The sequence below is a fragment of the Heptranchias perlo genome, chromosome 18, assembly GCF_035084215.1.
Source record: "Heptranchias perlo isolate sHepPer1 chromosome 18, sHepPer1.hap1, whole genome shotgun sequence".
Taxonomy (NCBI): Eukaryota; Metazoa; Chordata; class Chondrichthyes; order Hexanchiformes; family Hexanchidae; genus Heptranchias; species Heptranchias perlo.
Window position 1 is genome coordinate 25350138 of NC_090342.1, and position 5159 is coordinate 25355296.

Genomic DNA, 5159 nt, shown 5'->3' on the forward strand with positions numbered 1-5159 from the left:
GTGAGATTGGAAGGAGGGATGGGGTTAGAGGAAAGTGAAGATGAAGAACGATCAGGAGGGGCATTGGCGTCTAAGAGTCATACCTAGCACAATGGAAGATGATAGTAGTTGTTGAAGGCCAATCATCTCAACCCAGGACATTGTTGCAGGAGTTCCTCAGGGCAGTGTCCTATGCCCAACCATCTTCAACTGCTTCATCAATGACCGTCCCTCCATCATAAGGTCAGAAATGGGGATGTTCACTGATGATTGTGGTGAGTGACTCACCTCCTAACTCCCCAAAGTCTTTCCACCATCTACAAGGCACAAGTCAGGAGTGTGACGGAATACTCTCCACTTGCCTGGATGAGTGCAGCTCCAACAACACTCAAGAAGCTCAACACCATCCAGGACAAAGTAGTCCGCTTGATTGGCACCCCAGCCACCACCCTAAACATTCACTCCCTTCACCACCGGCGCACAGTGGCTGCAGTGTGTGCCATCCACAGGATGCACTGCAGTAACTCGCCAAGGCTTCTTCGACAGCACCTCCCAAACCTGTGACCTCTACCACCTAAAAGGACAAGAGTAGCAGGCACGTGGGAACAACACCACCTGCACGTTCCTCTCCAAGTCATACACCATCCCGACTTGGAAATATATCGCCGTTCCTTCATCATCGCTGGGTTAAAATCCTCGAACTCTCTACCTAAAAGCACTGTGGGAGAACCTTCACCCCATGGACTGCAGCGATTCAAGAAGGCGGCTCACCACCACCTTCTCAAGGGCAATTAGGGATGGGCAATAAATGCTGGCCTTGCCAGTGATGCCAATATCCCATGAATGAATAAAAAAAACCTTCTCCTTTGACTCCATTCACTTCCTCCAAATAAAAGGTGTTGCTATGGGAACCCGTATGGGTCCTAGCTATGCCTGCCTTTTTGTCGGATATGTGGAAGATTCTTTGTTCCAGTCCTACTCAGGTTCCCTCCCTCACCTCTTTTTCCAGTACATTGATGACTGTATCAGTGCTGTTTCCTCCTTCCGTCCCGAATAGGAAAATTTCATCAACTTTGTTTCTAATTTCTACCCTTCTCTCACCTTCACATAGTCCATCTCCGACTCTCCCCTTCCCTTCTCTTCCTCGACTTCTCCATCTCCATTTTTGGGGATAGGCTGTCAACCAATATCTATTATAAGCCCACTGACTCCCACAGCCTGCTTGATTACACTTCCTCCCACCCCGCTTCCTGTAAGGACTCTATTCCATTCTCCCAGTTTCTCCGTCTCCGTCACATCTGTTCTGGTGATGCCACCTTCCGCACCAGTGCATCTGATATGTCTTCCTTTTTCCTCAATCGATGATTCCCCTCCCCTGTAGTTGACAGGGCCCTTGACCGTGTCCGTCCCATTTCCTGCACTTCTGCCCGCACCCCTTCCCTTCCCTCCCAGAACCATGATAGGGTGCCCCCTGACCTCACCTTCCACCCCACCAGCCTCCACATTCAACGTATAATCCTCCATCATTTCTGCCACCTCCAGCGCAATGCCACCACCAAACACATCTTCCCCTCCCCCTCCAGAAGGAACGGTTCCCTCCGCAACACCCTGGTCCAATCTTCCATCACCCCCAACACCCACCCCCCTTCCCACATCACCTTCCCGTGCAAGCGCAGGAGATGCAACACCTACCCGTTCACCTCCTCCCTTCCCACCGTCCAGGGCCCCAAACACTCCTTTCAGGTGAAACAGTGACTTACTTGTACTTCTTTCAATTTAGTATACTGTTTTCGCTGCTCACGATGCGGTCTCCTCTACATTGGAGAGACCAAATGCAGATTGGGTGATCACTTTGCTGGACATCTCTGTTCAGTCTGCAAATGTGATCCTGACCTGTCGGTGACTTGCCATTTCAATTCTCCGTCCCATTCCCACTTTGACCTCTCTGTCCTCGGTCTCCTACATTGTTTCAATAAAGCTCAACGGAAGCTCGAGGAACATCACCTTAATCACTCCTGCCCCTACACCCTATTAAAGGCTTTTGTTCTTTCCTCCCTTCCCCTTCCTCCCCGCCTTACCCTGGCTGTGCACTTGTTTAAAAACTGTTAAATCTTTAACTTCTTCCAGTTCTGAAGAAAGGTCATCGACCTGAAACATTAACTCTGTTTCTTTCTCCACAGATGGTGCCTGACCTGCTGAGTATTTCCAGCATTTTCTGTTTTTATGCCAGGTATACCTTTCTGTGCTATGGGTACAAACTGGTCGTTTTACTTGCCATAGGGTCAATGTCTCATGTGTAACAATCCAAAATAACAATTCATGCATGTGAAATAACATTAATGATTAGTAGCAGTAAATGTTGTTCTAGGATTCAATCAATGACCAGGCTTCCATCAGGATCCATACACGCATAGAATAAACAGAACGTGAAATTCAAACGTGACTGCCTAGTGCAATGGCTCTTTCACAACAGTGATAGAAATGCTGTTAATCTCCCTTATTATCTATGTTATCTGATACTGCCTTTACAATACAGTGTGATAGTATCAGATACCCACTACTTCCAGGAAAGTGGAAAGCTGGATACAATGCTAAATGTAATATCACATACGGGATTTCAGAACAAGAAAGGTAAGTGAGATAGGACAATATGTCATGATCGCTCCTGCTCCTCTAGGGCCCACAAAAATAACTCGACGCTTAATTTCAGTGGGCCTCTTAGATTCCATCGCCCGTGGAATTGGTCGGAGTGTGCATGCGCAGGGTCTAACTAGTTCTGACCTAAAATGGCAATCGGCCTGTTGCCTGAAACAGGCAAGCGTTTTGGACATCCAGTGGCCCTTTTCAAAATGCATTGCTGGTGTTACCGTCGCGGTAAGGTTATCGACCCCATTTTGAGGCCGCTACCACCCTGTTAATGCGAGATGATGGCAGTGAAAATTAACCCCATTTTCCTTTATTTTGGGTGGAACTTTCAAAGATGCTTCTATAAATATGTCAAAAGAAAAAGATTAGTGAAGACAAATGTAGGTCCCTTACAGTCAGAAATGGTGGAAATTATAATGGGGAACAAAGAAATGGCAGAACAATTAAACACATACTTTGGTTCTGTCTTCACAAAGGAGGATACAAATAACCTCCTGGAAATGTTAGGGAACTGAAGGAAATCGATATTAGTAAAAAAAAAAATAGTGCTAGGGAAATTAATGGGGCTAAAGACTAACAAATCCTCAGGGCCTGATAATCTACATCCCAGAGTACTAAAGGAAGTGGCCCTGGAAATAGTGGATGCATTGGTGGTCATCTTCCAAAATTCTATAGACTCTGGAACAGTTCCTCCAGATTGGAGGGTGGCAAATGTAACCCCACTATTTAAAAAAGGAGGGAGAGAAAAAAAAGGGAATTACAGACCAGTTAGCCTAACATCAGTAGTGGGGAAAATGCTAGAGTCTATTATAAGATGTGATAACAGAACACTTGGAAGGCATTAACGGGATTGGACAAAGTCAGCATGGGCTTATGAAAGGGAAATCATGCTTAACAAATCTACTGGAATTTTTTGAGGCGGTAACTAGTAAATAGATAGGGGAGAACCAGTGGATGTGGTGTACTTGGATTTTCGGAAGGCTTTTGATAAGGTCCCACACAAGAGGTTAGTGTGCAAAATTAAAGCACACTGGATTGGGGGGAATATACTGGCATGGATTGAGAATTGGTTGATGGACAGGAAACAGAGACTAGGAATAAACGGGTCTTTGGCAGGCAGTGACTAGTGGGGTACTGCAGGGATCAGTGCTTGGGCCCCAGCTATTCACAATATATATCAATGATTTGGATAAGGGAACTAAATGTAACATTTCCAAGTTTGCAGACGACACAAAGCTGGGGTGGAATGTGAGCTGTGAGGAGGATGCAAAGAGGCTTCAATGTGATTTAGTCAAGTTGGGTGAGTGGGCAAGAACATGGTAGATGCAGTATAACGTGGATAAATGTGAGGTTATCCACTTTGGTCGTAAAAACAGAAAGACAGATTATTATCTGAATGGTGATAAATTGGGAAAAGGGATGGTGCAACAAGACAGGTTTCCGTAGTGTAGCGGTTATCACGTTCGCTTTCCACGCGAAAGGTCCCCGGTTCGATCCCGGGCAGAAACATTATTTCTATAACGAGGGGGCATAGATTTAAGGTGAGAGGGGAGAGATACAAAAGGGTCCAGAGGGGCAATTTTTTCACTCAAAGGGTGGTGAGTGTCTGGAACGAGCTGCCAGAGGCAGTAGTAGAGGCGGGTACAATTTTGTCTTTTAAAAAGCATTTGGACAGTTACATGGGTAAGATGGGTATAGAGGGATATGGGCCAAGTGCAGGCAATTGGGACTAGCTTAGTGGTATAAACTGGGCGACATGGACATGTTGGGCCGAAGGGCCTGTTTCCATGTTGTAACTTCTATGAATCTATGAATCTATAAAATAGTAACATAACTTTTCATCCTTTCTCAGACAAGATAATAGAGCTGAGCACACTGATAGTATACCTAATTTTCAAATGATTATAATTACCTTAAATGCATAAGTAAAACAAATATATTTACAATGTCACTACATAATGACCAGAGCAATTTTTCCCCTAGATGGCTAATGCTGTGTGGCATTCACATCCATGGAACTTCTGGTAAGTTCTCAGCAGGACCTGAGATGGTGCACCCTGCAACTTTCCACCTTCAAAAGGGATGAAAAACTGACACTTCATTTTGGCTCAGCCGCCTTTGCTTGGATATGGAGCAATATTGGTGGCAAGTCATAAAGTGATATCCTGCCAGGACCGGCCTGCATTCTCAAATAACCAAAATGGCTTGGTGGCTCAGAGAAAGAACTGAGGCAAAAATAGCACACTGGCCAATTTTATAGATTAAATTAAAATACACTAATTCACAAATCCATAAACTATGCTTGTCCCACATTTATGTGCTTGTTGAAGCTAAAGCCAACTAAATAAGAGTTTAGTTTTGCATGAACTTCACTTTGGCTCCGATATTTACGGGAAGGCGGGGGGGGGAATGCGGGGGAGACCAAAAACGTCCAAAGAACCTGGCAAGGCCTTGCCAAAACTAACGGCGGGACCTCATTAGCACTTTTTAGCTCCGTTGCCCGCCTGGCAGCCGGTCAAACTGACAGCCTGGCC

The 5159-nt window shown here is 45.5% G+C and overlaps 1 non-coding gene across 1 annotated transcript; it reads left to right on the top strand.

Moving 5' to 3' along the window:
* Positions 1–4061: 4061 nt before the first annotated feature.
* trnag-ucc (transfer RNA glycine (anticodon UCC)) lies at positions 4062–4134 on the top strand. Its single transcript has one exon. It is a non-coding gene; the product is annotated as a tRNA-Gly (tRNA).
* Positions 4135–5159: the final 1025 nt, after the last annotated feature.